Source organism: Spermophilus citellus (assembly GCF_964194105.1).
Source record: "Spermophilus citellus genome assembly, chromosome: 8".
NCBI classification, from domain to species: domain Eukaryota; kingdom Metazoa; phylum Chordata; class Mammalia; order Rodentia; family Sciuridae; genus Spermophilus; species Spermophilus citellus.
Window position 1 is genome coordinate 52,926,449 of NC_138189.1, and position 20,413 is coordinate 52,946,861.

Sequence of the window (20,413 nt, forward strand, 5' to 3'; positions counted from 1 at the left end):
TGAGGTGTGCATGTGTGTGTTCATATATTTAAAAAACGTATACATAGTATCCAGCAAAATTAAGCTTCAGGTATGACAACGAAATAAAAATCGTTCATGATAAACAAAAGTTAAAAGAATTTGCAGCCAGAAAACCAGCATTGCAAAGCATCTTGAGCAAAACACTACATGAGGAAGAAATGAAAAACAATAACCAAAACCATCAGTGGGAAGTGCCTCAGTAAAGACAGAGGGCAGAGGGAAAGATAATCATGGAGAAACAAACTAAATTTTTTAAAAAGGATAAATAATCAAACATGGCTGGAAGCACAAACCATATATCAATAGTAACGCTAAATGTTAATGGCTTAAACTCTCCAATAAAGCGACATAGGCTGGTATCATGGATTAAAAAAACAAATCCAACAATATGCTGCCTCCAGGAGATACATCTGATTGGAAAAGACATACACAGGCTGAAGGTGAAAGGATGGGAAAAAATATACCACGCACACGGTCCTCGTAAGCAAGCAGGGCTGGCCATCCTCATATCGAATAAAATCGACTTCAAGACTAAGTTAATCAAAAGGGATAAGGAAGGACATTATATACTGTTAAAAGGAAACATTCACCAACAAGACATAACAATTATCAATATTTATGCACCAAATAATGGTGCTGCGACATTCATAAAACAAATTCTCCTCAAGTTCAAGAATCAAATAGACCACAACACAATAATTATGGGTGATTTCAACACACCTCTCTCACCATTGGACAGATCCTCGAAACAAAAGTTGAATAAAGAAACTATAGAACTCAATACCACAATCAATAACCTAGACTTAACTGACATATATAGAATATATCAACCATCATCAAATGGATATACTTTTTTCTCAGCAGCACATGGATCCTTCTCAAAAATAGACCATATATTATGCCATAGGGCAACCCTCAGTAAATATAAAGGGGTGGAGATAATACCATGCATTTTATCTGATCATAATGGAATGAAACTGGAAATCAATGATAAAAAAAGGAAGGAAAAATCCTACATCACATGGAAAATAAACAATATGTTACTGAATGATCAATGGGTTACAGAAGACATAAAGGAGGAAATAAAAAAATTCTTAGAGATAAATGAAAATACAGAAACAACATATCGGAATCTATGAGACACAATGAAAGCAGTTTTAAGAGGGAAATTCATCGCCTGGAGGTCATTCCTCAAGAAAAGAAAAAAACAACAAATAAATGAGCTCACACTTCATCTCAAAGCCCTAGAAAAGGAAGAGCAAAACAACAGCAAATGTAGCAGAAGGCAAGAAATAATTAAAATCAGAGAGGAACTCAATGAAATTGAAACAAAAGAAACTATTGAAAAAATTAACAAAACTAAGTTGGTTCTTCGAAAAAATAAATCAGATCGACAGACCTTTAGCCATGCTAACGAAGAGAAGAAGAGAGAGAACTCAAATTACTAACATACGGGATGAAAAAGGCAATATCACAACAGATGCTACAGAAATACAGAAGACAATTAGAAATTATTTTGAAAACCTATATTCCAATAAAATAGAAGATAGTGAAGACATCGATAAATTTCTTAAGTCATATGATTTGCCCAGACTGAGTCAGGAGGATACACACAATTTGAACAGACCAATATCAATGGATGAAATTGAAGAAGCAATCAAAAGACTACCAACCAAGAAAAGCCCAGGACCAGATGGGTATACAGCAGAGTTTTACAAAACCTTTAAAGAAGAATTAATACCAATACTTTTCAAGTTATTTCAGGAAATAGAAAAGAGGGAGCTCTTCCAAATTCATTCTATGAGGCCAACATCACCCTGATTCCGAAACCAGACAAAGACACCTCAAAGAAAGAAAACTACAGACCAATATCTCTAATGAACCTATATGCAAAAATCCTCAATAAAATTCTGGCGAATCGGATACAAAAACACATCAAAAAAATTGTGCACCATGATCAAGTAGGATTCATCCCTGGGATGCAAGGCTGGTTCAATATAGGGAAATCAATAAATGTTATTCACCACATCAATAGACTTAAAGATAAGAACCATATGATCATCTCGATAGACGCAGAAAAAGCATTCGACAAAGTACAGCATCCCTTTATGTTCAAAACATTAGAAAAACTAGGGATAACAGGAACTTACCTCGACATTGTAAAAGCTATCTATGCTAAGCCTCAGGCTAGCATCATTCTGAATGGAGAAAAATTGAAGGCATTCCCTCTAAAATCTGAAACAAGACAGGGATGCCCTCTATCACCACTTCTATTCAATATAGTTCTCGAAACACTGGCCAGAGCAATTAGACAGACGAAATAAATTAAAGGCATAAAAATTGGAAAAGAAGAACTTAAATTATCACTATTTGCGGAAGACATGATTCTATACCTAGAAGACCCAAAAGGGTCTACAAAGAAACTACTAGAACTAATAAATGAATTCAGCAAAGTGGCAGGATATAAAATCAACACGCATAAATCAAAGGCATTTCTGTATATCAGCGACAAAACTTCTGAAACGGAAATGAGGAAAAACACTCCATTCACAATATCCTCAAAAAAAATAAAATACTTGGGAATCAACCTAACAAAAGATGAGAAAGATTTATACAATGAAAACTACAGAAACCTAAAGAGAAAAGTGGAAGAAGATCTTAGAAGATGGAAAAATATACCCTGTTCATGGATAGGCAGAACTAACATTATCAAAATGGCGATATTACCAAAAGTTCTCTATAGGTTTAATGCAATGCCAATCAAAATCCCAACGGCATTTCTTGTAGAAATAGGTAAAGCAATCATGAAATTCATATGGAAAAATAAAAGACCCAGAATAGCAAAAGCAATTCTAAGCAGGAAGTGTGAATCAGGCGGTATAGCAATACCAGATTTCAAACTATATTACAGAGCAATAGTGACAAAAACAGCATGGTACTGGTACCAAAACAGGCGGGTGGACCAATGGTATAGAATAGAGGACACAGAGACTAATCCACAAAGTTACAACTATCTTATATTTGATAAAGGGGCTAAAAGCATGCAATGGAGGAAGGATAGCATCTTCAACAAATGGTGCTGGGAAAACTGGAAATCCATATGCAACAAAATGAAACTGAATCCCTTTCTCTCGCCATGCACAAAAGTTAACTCAAAATGGATCAAGGAGCTTGATATCAAATCAGAGACTCTGCGTCTGATAGAAGAAAAAGTTGACTCCGATCTACATATTGTGGGGTCGGGCTCCAAATTCCTTAATAGGACACCCATAGTACAAGAGTTAATAACAAGAATCAACAAATGGGACTTACTTAAACTAAAAAGTTTTTTTCTCAGCAAGAGAAACAATAAGAGAAGTAAATAGGGAGCCTACATCCTGGGAACAAATTTTTACTCCTCACACTTCAGATAGAGCCCTAATATCCAGAGTATACAAAGAACTCAAAAAATTAGACAATAAGATAACAAATAACCCAATCAACAAATGGGCCAAGGACCTGAACAGACACTTCTCAGAGGAGGATATACAATCAATCAACAAGTACATGAAAAAATGCTCTCCATCTCTAGCAGTCAGAGAAATGCAAATCAAAACCACCCTAAGATACCATCTCACTCCAGTAAGATTGGCAGCCACTATGAAGTCAAACAACAACAAGTGCTGGCGAGGATGTGGAGAAAAGGGTACACTTGACATTGCTGGTGGGACTGCAAATTGGTGCAGCCAATTTGGAAAGCAGTATGGAGATTCCTGGGAAAGCAGGAATGGAACCACCATTGACCCAGCTATTGCCCTTCTCGGACTATTCCCTGAAGACCTTAAAAGAGCATACTACAGGGATACTGCCACATCAATGTTCATAGCAGCACAATTCACAATAGCTAGACTGTGGAAACAACCCAGATGCCCTTCAATAGATGAATGGATAAAAAAAAATGTGGCATTTATACACCATGGAATATTACACAGCACTAAAAAATGACAAAATCATGGAATATGCAGGGAAATGAATGGCATTAGAGCAGATTATGCTTAGTGAAGCTAGCCAATCCCTAAAAAACAAATACCAAATGTCTTCTTTGATATAATGAGAGCAACTATGAACAGAGCAGGGAGGAAAAGCAGGAAGAAAAGATTAACAGTAAACAGAGACATGAGATGGGAGTGAAAGGGAGAGAAAAGGGAAATTGCATGGAAATGAAGGGAGACCCTCATTGCTATACAAAATTACATATAAGAGGTTGTGAGGGGAATGGGAAAATAAACAAGGAGAGAAATGAATTACAGTAGATGGGGTAGAGAGAGAAGATGGGAGGGGAGGGGAGGGGGGATAGTAGGGGATAGGAAAGGTAGCAGAATACAACAATTACTAATAGGGCATTATGTAAAATTGTGGATGTGTAACCGACGTGATTCTGTAATCTGCATTTGGGGTAAAAATTGGGAGTTCATAACCCACTTCAATCTAATGTATGAAATATGATATGTCAAGAGCTTTGTATTGTTGTGAACAACCAATAAAAATAAAAATATAAAAAAATAATAAAAATTAAAAAAATGTATACATATATGTAGCAATCCACCTTTTTTGACAATTTTTTCTATGACATTAATAGGGAAGAAATAGCCCCTTATAGGTAGGTAGACAGACATTTATGTGTAGAAATGTGTATGGTCTACTTGTATATTTATTCACATGTATTTTATATATATATATATATATATATATATATATATATATATATATATACACACACACACACACACACACACACACACACACACGTATGCATACAAAGATACACATGTGGATGTACTTAAATGTGAAAAAAGAACAAAAACGAGATTGAAATAGAAGTCCCTTTAAGATTCATTTCAGAAACAAAGATGATACTAAAAAAATAAAAAAGATGAGTAGGTTTTCATAAAAGAGCCAGTTGGTCTGTCAACAGTTACTTATTGCCTATTAAGTATCTAGCACTATTTTAGACTCTCAAAATTCAGAGATGAGTAAGACAGATATTCTCATTCTATCCGCTGATGTTATCTACCGAAACTTCAAAGGAGTAGGGTGTTCTGTCACGGAATTTAGCTACAACTATACATCTTGACCTCAGGGGAAATTTTGTCCCTTATGTTGTATTTGACCATGTCTAGAAATATGTTACAGTCATTGCTGAGAAGATGCTACCACAGGCTGGGGTTGCTGCTGAACATCCTACACTGTTCCCAACAACAAAGACTGATCTGATCCAAAATGGCAATAGCACTGAGGATAGGAAAGCTGAGCAACAGGACAGAGAGAGCATGCTATCTGTACTTACTATATTATATGACAATGTTTTACCATCTTTATGCATTAATTAAAAAATGTGTGGGGTTGGGGTTTTGGTTCAATGGTAGAGCACTTGACTATCATGTTTGAGGCACTGGGTTCGATCCTCAGCACCAAATAAAATTAAATAAATAAAGGTATTATACCCATCTATGACTTTAAAAATGTTATAAAAATGTGTATCTTCGTATCATATATAATCAGAGATATGATAAATTATGATATAATGGTGTATTAAGAATTGTAATGCAAAAATAAATAAATAAATAAAATATGTATCTTACAGAGAATAATGAATTAGCTGGACAGAAGAAAATAAGAAGACATGTTTGGAAAAGGAAATTAGTGATCTATTGTGAATGTTTTAAACCCCCTGATAAAAACACCTATATCCAACTTGTTGGCAGTATTGATAGATGATAGTCAAAGAAGTAGGAATGAAAACAATGCTCTTATTTCAAAGGCATATATCCTATGCCTCATAATTTTTACCAAGCCTTGAGAGAAATTTTGTCTCAAGAGATGGGACCATTCTCTACAAAGCAAGAATCTCTCCAGAAGGCAAATACACCAAGCATCTATCAGAACTTCAGATTTTGATAGTCTAACTCACCATAGAGATTTGGACTCAGGCCAAAGCAAGTATAAGTTTTATATGTCAGAGTGCTAAGCTAGGCAACTTGAAAGAAGTTACCTATCTGGTTTTATGAAAAAACAATTTATCTTAGTTGCTAAACTATGTCAGAGTTATGGGCAGCTAATGCAAATCTATGTGTCAAAAAAAAAAAAGAGGGACACAACTTTCCAGCTTCTAAGGCAGATGAAATCCTTCTCTACTTTTTTAGTCAGGTAGTGGCAGAAACAGAACTTTAAATACTTCAAGCAAGAAGGAAAATTTGTCTATATAATGGTAACCCTAGAGACTCTGAGAATATTTTCTGGGCGGTATCAGAACTCAAATGATATTCTCAAGGAGGTTTGGTCTTTTTCAGCCATGCTTTCTCTTTTCAGTCTCTTCTGGGACTCATTCTTTCCAAATTTATCCAGACTCTTCCATGTGATGAGGCATATGGTGCCAAGGAAATCAACCTCTCTTAAAAAAGATGACTTTGGGGGCTGGGGTTGTGGCTCAGGGGTAGAACACTTGCCTAGCATGCATGAGGCACTAGGGTTGATCCCCAGCACTACATAAAAAAAACTAAGTAAACAAAATAAAGGTATTGTATTCATCTACAATTAAAAAAAAATTTTTTTAAGATGATTTTCATCTCACAGATTTAAAAGGCCAACAAAGAGAGCTTTAACTTTTACTCAGCTGGACAAATGTTGTAATATTTTATAAATTCTAAATGTTATACTGGAAAAATTCTGCGACTTCCTTCAAATTATTAATATTGTGTTCAAATAGCATTTGTAAGGCTTACTATCTCATGGAAAGTGTGGCTCTTCCTTCTGTGACAAGAATGAAAATACCTTCTCTTTCTTTCTTATCTGAGTGTTAGGAAGACCTTCTGACCACACAGCAAATCCTTAAGGTATCTTGGCTGATACTCAGTTCTAAGAATTCCCATGATTGTGATGTGTTAGGAAACCTGAGTGTGATGGCCCCACATCTAAACACCAGGCCTTCATTTTATTTCTTTTTGCCATAGGGCCCTCACTGAATGCCAATGTCTTGTTTTTAAATTCTGAGTCTGTAATCTTGTTTCCATAGCAATGGCCATGGAAGGCTCTAAATTTACATTTTTCTAGGCTGGCATTCCCCCAAAGAAATGGGTCTCTCCTAACTTCCATGTGTCAGTCCCATAAAAGAATAATTGACCAGTATTACCCTTGGACCAATCACCAGCGAGAAAATGGGAGTAGGCTGGATTATGTCCCCAACACTGTGGCAAGGGATAAATGACAGTCCTTCCACAACCACAAGAGTGATGCTGAAAAGACAAAATCAAGATATGCTCACCCTAATCTTCAAATTATTCATTGATAGACATACTATCTAGTTTTGTGCCTTTCTTATAGAAAATAGGGTATTCTGGTTTACTTCCAGCAGTAAGAAAACTTAAATACTGTAAGACACAGTTCTCATTTTTAGCTCATTATATAGATTAGATGATTTTCTAAAATCTCTCTTGTCTAACCTCCCACATTGCACATGAGAAACTGGTGAACCAGAAAAGGGAATTCACATGATTAGATTTAAGTCAGAACCAAAACAGGGTCACTGGATTCCCAGATCATTGAGCATTCCTGTTTCTCAAATTAAGATCATAAAATGGTTATTTCTATCATGACAAGGGCATATAAAATATATAGTATGTTAAGTGGTTTAATTATTCTTTACATACACTTTAAAGTTAAATATCAATTTTTGGAGGAGGAGCTAACTGCCTACCATGGTTACAAATAATTAATACAATATCAGATGAAATTACACTAAATTTTTTTGGGGGGGAGTACTAGGAATTGAACTCAGGGCATTCAATCACTGAGCCACATCCCCAGCCCTATTTTGTATTTTATTTAGAGACAGGGTCTCACTGAGTTCCTTAGCACCTCACCTTTGCTGAGGCTGGCTTTGAACTTGCAATCCTCCTGCCTCAGCCTCCAGAGCCACTGGGATTATAGGCATGCACCACTGCACTCCACCTATACTGAATTTTTAAAATTCATAAAAAACTGATACTAGGAATACATCTTAATTTTTCATGCAAATCAACACAACACAGCCTATATTCAATAAATTTAAATATTCTTGAGACTGAAAACTGTTTCAAAGAAGAGTTGCTAGTCTATTCTAAAAAACAACAGCAAGGGACTGGGGATTTGCTCAGTGGTTATTTTGGTGTAGATCTGGAATAACCTCCAAAGTTTCATGTGCTCAGGGTGGGGTTGGGGGGGCATGATTAGATCATGAGGGTTCTGTGGACTGAGTAATTAATTGGTAGTTGAATGAACTACTGGAGGGTAGAACCTAGCTGGAAAAAAGCAGGTCACTGGGGGCATTCCCTGGAAGAGTTTATCTCCTCTCCTGGCCTTTCCTTTTTCTCTGCTTCTAGGCTGCCATGAGCTGAGCAGCATTCATCCCCTACATCGTTCTGCCATGATGTTCTGCTTTATCCAAGGCTTAAAGTATTAGAGCTGGCCACATTTGGTCTTAATCCTCTGAAACCATGATCCAAAATAAACCTTTCCTATATAAGTTGTTCTTCTCAGGCACGTTGGTCATAGTAATGAAAAGTGACTAACACAGTGGTAGAACACTTGCCTAAAAATACCAGGAGAATTATTGTTAAATAACCACTACAGTGTTTAGAAGTCATGAATCAAAAATAGTATACATGATATAAGAGAAATAAAATGGCCACCAAAGCCAAAAGGCAACCAGCTGAATTTACCTACTGACTCAGGTCAAGGAAGATGAGCCTTATTATTTAGATCATTATATTTATTCTAAACTAGAGAAAACAAGTAAACTAGTTTATTAATGCATTATTTTTGTTGTTCCTCTCAACTTACTTTATAACCAAGAAATCAAAACTGAATAAAGCCAAACAGACATTCAGCAGCATCCATCTGGTTTAATGTGCATAGTGTCTATTCTAATTGATTTCAAAGCCATACCAGAGGGATGGCTAATTTTATATGTCCACTTGACTGGGCTCACGGATGCCTCAATAGCTGGTAAAAACAATTTCTGGGTGTGTCTGTAAGCATATTTCTGGAAGAGATAGCATTGAAGCAGTAGACTGAATAAAAAGCCACCCTCACCAACGTGGGCAACTGTCCCAAATAGAATAAAACAACAGAGGAACAACAAATTATGTCTTCTTGCACTGGGATATCTGTCTTCTCCTCAGAGTCTTCAAACCTAAGTCCCTTCAGACTCACTGAACTACAGCAGTGATTTTCCTGCTTCTCCAGCCTGCAGACAGCATATCACCAGACTTCTTAGCCTCCATAATCACACGAGCCATGTTCCATAGTAAAACTCTTCTTATCTCTATTTAGTCTATTGGTTCTGTTTATTTGAAGAAATCCGATTCTGGTATATTGTATTAACTAATATGCCAGTTAATAAATATAGATCATGCTTATATGTGGGTATCAGTTAAAATATTAAGAGAGTGAATATAAAGAATGGAATCACTCAATACCCTATCCTTCACCAAAATTGGGACTTTATCTTCTGTTTTCCACTCCAGAGTGTTTCTTCATTATTTTTTCTCATGCCCTATAATATTAAGCCTTCTTCACCTCTACACTGCTCCCCACAATAAGCACAGTCACAGAGAAAAATCTACAGCTGATCCAGAGAAATGTATTAATAACTGGTAACAATGAACTTCTCATGGTTTCCACAGTCACCTACTTTTTAGCAAGGGGCAAAGCCTATCCAAAACAAATGCCACAATAAGTTGTTTATTGAACATAGATACCTACTGAATAAAGAAGAAATCAACATCCTATAGGAGAGTCATTTAGGGAAGGGGTAGACCTTTCTAAGGTCAAAAAATTATGCACTTAAGAACCATCCATTTGATATATATGAAAAGCCAATTTCAATCAAAATCTCTTCTTACAAACAAGAATATGCCAAATGGCTAATTTTCTTCACAAGTTCTCTGGCTATGAAACTGTACTTAAAAAACCTCAATCCTAGATAAGACTTCACTTATTGGGTTTCCCATCACAAAAAAAAAATAATTTTTTCAAGAATATAGCCAGAATAGCCACAGACCTATTTCTTATACTTGCTGTTTTTCCAGGTTCCCAACTCGATTTTATAATGCTCAGGCATCATTTGCCAGAAAAGCTTTTAATAGCAGTCTCTTCAGTGTGACTCACAAACAAGAACAAAAAACTAGGCCAGTGCAGCTAATGCTGCACCAGGGACCTGAGCTACAGCAGGGATCGAGCACTTTATGACAGGGTTGGGGCACAAGGAGAGGGAAGGCTGACTGGAGGCTAAGGACTGGGATTGTGGCTTGTGTATCAGCTGAGACAAGGTGACATAATGGGAGACAGGCCTCAGAGACTCCAGCTTAGGATAAAGGGCTCTCCAGAGAAAATCATAAGCAATTTTAGACATTTTGGAGGCCCCCTCACAATACCCAAGACAACTACCATGATAAAACATCACTCCTTCTTCTGCCATCACTCTTTGGCTCCCTTATCATGCCCAGTATTTCTGGTTAGGATTTAGCTCTTATTTGTTCATTGTCTAGCTCAGTGGCAGAGCGCTTGCCTAGCACATGTGGGGCACTGGGTTTGATCCTCAGCACCACATAAAAAGAAAGAAAGAAAATAAAGGTATGTGTCCATCTACAACTAAAAAAAAATTAAATATATATATATATAAATTCATGAGAAAATAGATTGTTTTGTTTGCCACTTTATACCCAGCACTTGAACCATAATAAGTATTTGGTAAACATTTTATGATTTGAAATGAACAGAGAGTACATGTACAATGGCACTGAGACATTACCCATTATTCTTGGGTATTATTACTCTCACCGCCAAATATAGTCCGTTTCTTACAAAACTAAACATACTCTCACCATGGGTTCAGGCAATTACACTCCTTGATATTTCCCCCAAAACCACTGAGACTCTATGTTCACATGAAAATCTATACATGGATGCTTATAGTGACAAAAATGTCAAAGCAATCAAGACATTTGTCAGTAGGTGAATAAACTATAATACATCTAAAACAATAGAATATTAATCGATACCAAAAAGAAATGAGCTTTCAAGCTGTAAAAAGATATGGAGAAATCTTCAGTGCATGTTACTAAATGAAAGAGGCCAGTATAGAAAGACTGTATAGTGTTTGATTCCAATTACTTGGCACTCTGGAAAAGGCAAAACAAGGGAGGCAGTGAAAATATGGGGGAAGTGATGAATAGGCAGGGCACAGGACTTGAGGGCAGTAGAACTAATTTGTATGATACTATAATGGTTGATAAATGCCATCATACATTTATGCAAACCCATAAATGTACTCCACCAAGAGTGTAAACTATGGTCCTTGAGTGATAATGATATGTCAAGATCTGTTCATCCATTACAACAAATGTAACACATTCAGCAGGAGATGTTGATAATGGGGAAACTATACATGTATAGGGACAGAATATAAGAAATCTCCATGCCTTCCTATTTTTCTATGAACCTAAAAATGCTCTTTTAAAAAGATCAGTTTCAAAAAAAATTTAAGTAAGGCAACCTCTCTTCAACAATCACCAAAGAACTATAGCTTTGCTCAGGCAACCCACTACTTCTTGTTACTTACTTCTAAAGACAAGATCAAAAGGGCTGTGTAGGAACCCAGCTTTATTTGTAATGCCTCTTCCCCCAACATAACCACTTCCTTGAAACCATTTGTTCATTGCTTTAATACATACCATCTTTCTTTATGTATATCCATTTTCTTTCAAGATTAAGAAGGAAAAGGCCAGGTAGAGAAGAATGACTTTAATCAGTAATGATGCTATTTGACTCTGTCCATCATTCTCATGAATGTTAAATGGATAACTCCCTTGTTAACCTCCATAGTACCAAAATGGTGTGAGTTTGTCAGTAGGTGAATAAACTATAATATCAATCACTATTCACACCATCTTCAACCATAATACCTAGAAAGAGTTAATTATATTGATGGGGGAAAGGTTGCCCCACAAATGTCCAACTACCTCTTATGTATTTCAAATATCCTGCACTACTCTTAGTTTCCTGACCTCTAAAGAATAGGTATTGTTCAACTAGAAGGCTCCCAAGAGACTACATGGCTTCAATGTTTAGGACTACAAGTCTGGAAATCACACCAGTAAGTAAAAAAACAAGCTCAGGAGAACAAGGAGAGGCCTGGACAATGTGTTCTGGAAGTTATAAAAGATCCATTTGAATGTAATCAGTCAGATTTTCATTTTAAATTCACACTACAAAAGTCAGATGTCATCATGGAGCTAATTTGTGAACCTTGATAAAGTTTGGACAGTACAATCTTCAAAAATATTATTCAATGGACTCATTTTATATGTTAACTTTGAAAATGTCAACAGCAGGGGCCAAGTGGAGGAGCTTAGGAGGTCTATGCATTTGCCATTTCAAAGGCTTAGCTGTCAGTATAAGGGTGGGGGAAGCCTGCTGTGCTCCACGTTCTGTATAAACATTTTCAGAAATATTTAGCAGATAATAGGGCTCCCACTGGGGCTGTGTGTTCAAAGGCACCATGTTGAGCCACCTACCATGAAAGAGGTGGATGCCAAAGCTGAGAGTGCTCTGGTTTTCAGATTGAGTTTTTACTTCTTCTATAGGATTTCCAAATATACAAAGCCAAGGGAAACCACAGAAGCTCATCTTAAAGGGAAAGTGCTTAATGCTTGCCAGAAGAAAATAACATAATGGTCAATGTCTGAATAATATTCAATAGGCTTGTCTCGTGTAGCAGGTCTGTGAAATAGTCTGACAACTTGAGAATTGAGGGCCAGAATTCACTGCTTGCCAGACTAACACCCATCAATTTGAAAAGCTCTGAAATCCTTGACTTTATGCAAGAAAACCAGTTATGGTTAAAGTGACAGTAATCTTTTTTCTTTGCATTTTAAATCTGAAGATGTTAGTTTTTCGTTCTGAGTTTGACCCACAAAAAGTAAACAGAAGACAAAATTATGACATAATCATTCTGATTGGTTTTATGAGAGGACAGAGCATTTAGGTGTTTACCTACTATAAATTTTCTATGGAATGAAAAAGACACACAAAAAAAACTATAAAATGAAAACATGTTATAGGTTGACTTGTATCTATCTTCCACAAATTTTTTTTTGACTGCTTAAAATGTTCTAATTGAGCAATGTCAAAATACTGAGGATTTTTTTTTTTGGCGGGGGGTGGGGGGGTGTGTTTACCAAGGATTGAACTCAGGGGTACTGGACCACTGAGCCAAATCCCAATCCTATTTTGTATTTTATTTACAGACAGGGTCTCACTGAGTTGCTTAGCACCTTGCTTTTCCCGAGGCTGGCTTTGAAGTTGAAATCCTCCTGCCTCAGCCTTCCCAGCCACTGGGATTATAGGCATGCACCACGAAACCCAGGTGATTTATAAATGTCTAAGATCAGATTCCTGTCATGAAAAAACCTGCAAAGTAATTCAAGAGAAAGGTGTGTGTGTGAAAAATTAATAAACAATGTGATAAATGTCATTGATGAGTAAAATGAAGAGTGCTATTGAATGGAGCCAGAGTCAGGAGCTGCCTTCCCACAGTACAGGAAGGCACTGGACGTGTGCAGTAGGCTTTACAACACCAGGCAAAATCCACACCAAAAGACCAGGGAAATAAATATCACTTTTCACTTTTTGATTATAACAGCAACAGAAATGTTCCTACAGTGAAAACTATTTTTTGTTTCCTTTTTTTTTTTTTTTTGGAGGGGAAGTTCTTTATTTTGCTCCCCTTGTCCATGAAACCTCAAATACCACTTTTTAGTCATCTTTGAAAGAAAGCTCTTCAAAATACCAGGGTTAAATCTGAGAAAACACCAGGGTATGGGGAGACTGCATGCTGGAAAGCCTTCTTATTCAATTGCCTTCTACTGACCTCTAGTGGGAATATCTTATTATGACATGGAAAGTTCAAACATTTATACCTAGAATTGTAATTCTCCAAATTGTGTTCAGTGAATTTCATCACCCATCTCTCCTACTTCTGCCTGGATACTTAATTTTTCCTCTCTTTTTATGTAAATGTCAGCACAAACTGGGATCAAATACAATTTGATAATGTACAATATGTACCTCCCTTATAATGTAGTAAAAAACAAACAAATCCCTCTGATTTCAGAATTATCTTAAATGAGAGAATAGATCAATAGAAATTATTTGTGTCTCATGAGATTCCAGCCAAAAATCATACTAGAAAAAAAAATTTTTTATACATCTTCCTTCCCAATCAACTAATTTCCCTACTCATCCTTATCTTACCCCAAAGAAAATTACATTCAGCCCAAGTTTCAGCTCCAGAGTTTATTGCTAAACAACAGCAAAAAAAAGCTAAAAATGCTTCATGTGATTTGTGAGGCAATTGGAAGGGGAAAACTCCCTCATCTATACCCACCAGACGACAACCTCTTTATTCCTTTGTACCATTTCTCCTCAACTGCTTTCCATAAAGAAGAAATAAACTTGATCTATAAAGGCGTTAATAGATTTGATTACATTTGTATGGAAAATGGGTAGGCCATTGTGTCAGCAAGGGTATTCTAAATGTTAATGCAGGGGTGGCTGTTGCTCAGCAGATTGGAAGGTGAGATAAGACCAGGATGTGACCTCCGTGTCACAAGTTTGAATAATAACATTTAGAACCCGAAAGCAGGAATCTCAAAATCATAATAAAACAACAATTTAAATCAAGTGGGGAAATAAAGGAGGAGGATATATAGAAACTGTGGGGCTCAAGATAACCAAAGGATAAAAAAATAAGTCTACATTAGTGAGACTAGAACCACATCTTGTAGGACGGTGAGTTTCAGGTAACATCAAGTCCCTACCCCATGGCTGCCATTTCCAAAATGCAAAATAGCAGGTATCAAATTCTATAGATTTCTATTTTCCCCCTCCTCCTATCTGTACTTTATGCATATTCTTAATATAACAACTAGTTTCTATGTAGGATGCGGGGGGGGGGGGGGGGGTCCTTCTGATGAGGAAAACTATTCCAATTATAATTCTAATTACAATTCAATCATTCTTGACATAACAAGGAAGAGCTATGCTATGGGTGCAGCAGAAATTAAATCAAAATTTAAGAGAGGTTTGTCCCCAGGAAACTTATTATCCAAAAACAACAACAAAATCCAATAGCATACTTTTCTTTAAAGTCAGAAATACTTCCATTCTGACCTCACAGATAAAATAAAATTGTGTAGATACAAGGACAAATGTTCCCAGATATACATCAGATAATCTCTATAAGTATAATAATTTTAGCCCAAAATCAGTTTTTAAATAATTAAAAACCCACTGAGTTACAGCAGTTTTAATCTCCAAAAGGAATAACTGCATTTTAACTAAGAGCATTAACAAATCAAACAAGAGAAAGCTTTCGTAAAAGAGATCTTAGGTCCCAGAGACACGCACCCTTGGAAAGATCATTGAGCAATGATGATTCATTACATTCAAAAGAAGGCAGTCTGGTGAAGGCCTTAGAAGGTAAGAGATCTCTCTGATTTTTTTTTTAATTATGTGAATTCAAGGTGCTGCAAAAGAAGCTGAGACACTCACAAATCATTTGTTTCTTTTTGGTTTGGAGGCAAAGAATATGGTATTTCCTCTTTCATCCCACAGTCTCTCGTATTACATTTTTGTCATATATTCTCAATGCTGAGATTGCCAGTCTTCACTCAGCTTCACTGTTGAATTACCCAATAGCTAGCTAGACTAAAAATGCACTTAAAGTCTGTTAGTATCTGAACGGTGGTCTCCCTCCAAAATTCATATGCTGAAATTCTGAACCCCAAAGGGATGATATTAGGAGACGGGGAATTAGGGAGGTGAATCAGTCATGAAGGCAGAGCCCCAGTGAGTAGGATTCATGCCCTTATGAAAGAGGCACTGAAGAGACTACTCATCTTTTGCATCAAATAATGCCACAGTGAATGAGATGGAAAGTAAGTTCTTTACAAACACCAAGTCTGCTTTAATCTTGGTCTTACCAGCCTCCAGAATTGTAAGAAATATTTTTTATAATTTATAGGCTACCTAGTTTATGGAATTTTGTCATAGCAGTCTAAATGGACTAAAATATGATTTGAGCAAAACAAAAACACCAAGAGAGATAGAAAGACCAAGAGAGTTTTTTATAGAATTTGATATGTGATACTTCAAAATAAGAAACAATAGCATTATCATGGGAAAAATACAAAACTTTGCTGAATGTTCTTATATTCTATATTTTGATCAACTTTTTTGCTACTGCAACCAAAAGACCTAACAAGAACAATTTTAGAGGAAGAAAAATTTATTTGGCATGCATGGTTTCAGAGGTCTCCATCCATAGCAACTGCCTCCATTCCTCAGGGCATGAGGTGAGGCAGAACATCATGTTGGAAGAGTGGCAGAGGAAAGCATCTGGGAACAGGGCACTGTTCACAGGAAGCAGAGAAAGAGAATTCATCACCATGGACAAAATATAGATGCCAAAAGCACACCTCCAGTGACCTACCTTCTCCAGCCACAGCCTACCTGCCTACAGTTACCGTCCAGTTAATCCCTATTAGAGTATTAATGCACTGCTTAGGTTAAGGCTCTTACAACCTAATACTCTCATATATAAGCTTTCTTGCATAGTCTAACACATGAACTTTGGGGGGACACCTAACATATAAACCATAATGACTTGTTTCACTGCTATCATGTTATTGTTATCAGAAGTATAACATAATAGTTAAGAGCATGGGCTCTGGAGTCAGTCTACCCACAGTAGCATCCTGGCTTTGTCACAAACTAGCTATATTCCCTCATCCATAAACTGGTCATAGAAATAGTTCCTTTATCATAAGTTTACTATGGGAAGTAAATGAATTAATTTACACAAAGCACTTAACAGTGATTAGCATGTAATAATTACCATGTGAGTGTGTTATTCTTATTATTCTACAGTTTATTTTTATTTTTTTTTATTTTTAGCTACATGGGTTGGAAGGGGAGCATGCAGAGCCCTGAAGTCACACTCCTGTCTTGCCTTTGGATAAGGACATATTGCTAACTGTACATATAAACAATATTTTCTTGACATTAAAGGAGAAATGATCAAGATTATAAAGATTTTATGACACTAAAGTACCCATCTTGACCCAAAAGAAAAGCCAGACACTTGGGAAAGACAATGACTGACATCCATAGTACAAAGATAGAAACTTCACACTAGGTCTTATTCGTGGCCACCTACTAAGGGGTTCAAAAAATTCAAATTCCTCTTTCTTTTCTAGGCTTCTAAAATTGAATAATTTGATAAATAAAACCAAAAAAAATGGCAGAAGAAAGATTAAAATACCACCTGGAATACCAAATGGAAGGCAACTTGGAAGATGCGACTTGGATCAGACATAAGACTCACTGGCTGGGTGATGGCAATGACCGGATGAAAGCAGGAGCTGCCTCTTCATGGAGGAGCAGAGAAGGCTTCCTGGTCTCCCGACTTCTCCCAAGAAGAAAGACAGGGACGGAGCCGTACATGTTCTGCTATTTTTTCCAAATGGACCACCCTCCTAGGGACAGAGTTCATGGGCCAGGAGTATTTGCAGAAAGTCCTTTGTCTTGGAAACCAACAGTTAGGAAAAACATCCCCACAAGCAAGGGTATGACCGTCATCCTGCACAGAAGGAAAGTGGCTTCTATCAGAGCAGTCCTATGACCACGTCTCTATGAACCATCCCCAATAGCAACCACTGCTCCTGCTGAGCATTTGGATTTTTCCCCCAAGAAGACTCTGATCTAGACCATAACTGTACATAGGTTAATTTCCATTTCCAACACTATTCTACCGGCAGAACATAAAACCAACTCTTTTCCATTTCCCAGTTAATACTATTTTGGAAACACTGTCTAGTATAGCATTTCATATGTTCTGCAATGAGACCAAATAATATTAGAATAAAGCACACTAATAGAATACCTACAATCAAAATTTCCAAAGTTTTAACATAAAGCCCTTTTATTATCTTTCTTCACAGTGAGAATTTGAAATTCGAGACTAAGTCCTTTTCGTGTTAAAGTCAAAGAAATTAAAAGTCAATATCAAAAATTTTTCTCTTGTGAATTTAAATTCAAAGTTTGGAATTCTTAATTAAAAGACTAAAAACTATCCTCTTTAATTTGCTACTCTGTTCATGGAATTTCTTGATGTCACCTGAATTGTTTTATTGTTTGGGGTTTAGTTCTGTTTTGTTTTTTGGCAGCGTGGACTGTATCATCTTTCCCACCGTCAACATCATTACTTCAAGGTCTGAGTTAATTAAGGTAAAGACACCTTCCATAATAAGTAAATATAAAAAGCCAGGTGCTTTGATACAACACAAGTATATTCCACAGAGTGCACTGTGGACTTGTGATTGGCAGGAAGGGGAGAAAGTCATGCAGGGGCTCAAGCTGATGGAAGCTCTGCCATCCTTAACACCTGGCTTCCAAGGTCACCCAGGGCACCCTTGTCTTGAGGGCAAATGAGGAAGAAGAGTAAAGAAGGCACATCACCACCTAAACCCCACAACCCAAAAGTCATGCATGGGAGAAAGGGTAAGAATCTTTGGGAGACAGTCAACTGCCTCTGCCAATAGGCTCTCAGAAGCCAGTTTTTTTTCCTACAACAGGCTGTTGATGTGCCTCCACTGTCCAGAGGGATCAGAGTTAGTAGGACAATCTAGTTTAAAGTCCCTATCTCCAAGTACATTCACGTTCTGAGGTACTAGGGACTGGGATTTCAACATGAATTTTGAGGATTCTCAATTTAGCCCAAAATAAGGGTGATTGTGTAATGAAAGGAATAGTACTAGAAGAGTAATAGACTGTTTGATACAGTATATACTTTTTGATATTCCCAGCATGTAGAGTAACTCCTGACATTGTAGGCACTTAATATAAACTAAATACAAAAAAATAAAATAAATGGTTTAGTGAACTTTGGCTCTTATCTCTCCTAAATGTTGTCTTACTGACTGATGTCAAATCATATCCTAGGTAAAGGTGTGATGCTCTCTGTGATGTGAGTCTCAGCATGATTAGGGGTATGCCTTGTTTCTTTCACATTCCTCTAACAGGTTCAGTCCAACAATCTGCACAGGGACTGGTTTCTCGATAAATATTCGTCAGCTGCCTGGATCACCTGATACACTTCCTACCTCAACCTTCAATCGGTAATTCCCTAAGATATTTTTTCCCTGTTTGAGGGCAAGGATTAAATACTAATTATTCATACTTCTACACATCAACCTCCATACATTCATATGTATGGTAAATCAAGAACTTATTCTTGATCTTGAAATAAACTTAATTGAATGAATCAAATATCCTCCATGCCAAAGAAGCTAAGAGCCCCAGCAAAGACTTCCATTTCCTTCCATTTTAAAAAATGTTCCCCACTACTTCCTCTTTTCCAGCTCTGTTGCTCCTTCTCCTTGTCATGTCCTATAACAAAGCAAACTTATTAAATATCTTCCCACCTTTTAACATCCTTGTGGCCCTTGCTTCTGTCCTTTCCCCACGCACTTGCCAGGATATCGAGTTGTTTCTGTGTTGCTGATCAGTGGCTAATTTCCTTTTTATCAGGAATAAAGAAACTCTTAATTGCCTCCTGCAATACCACTGGCATAATCCTGACACTATCACATCACAATGAACAGGAGGCCCATTAATAAACACGCAGTGCTGTGAAGAATTTTCACTGATCCCTCTCCAGGTCATTAAATCTATACATGTTTGATGGGCAATAAAAGAGAAATGTGGAATGATAATGGCAGCTGTAGGAGGTCGCTGTTCTAGTCCACTTTAACCACAAGAAAAGACAGGAAATGATCCATGTATTTTTTTAAATTATGTATATATTCTACTCATTATTACTAATTTCAAGTGCCCATGCATATTTCACAGGAAACTAGTTCATAAATAAAACTCAGGCTGAAATTTCAGCATTAAACTTTCTCAAGATCAAGTAGACCAGGATATTCAGTTTGATTAAACAAGGAGGTATGGGGTTGTGCTCGGACTCAAGTTTTTGTGTAGGGTGATTTGGAGGGCAGGTGCTAATCAAAACATATTTCTGTTTGTCTCTTTTATGATATATATATCAACCTATGTTGATAATTTATTAAGCAAAGTTAGATTCTAATTTCAGAAACAAACCATCAAATACCCTTTCAAGTATATTCTTTAAAGCTAAAATCAAAGTTATACTTTATACCATAAGACAGGTTAAAATCACTTTAGACATTTTTTTCTTACCTCACAGATAAAGTCAAACTTTATATCATAAAATAGAATGTTAAAATATCTA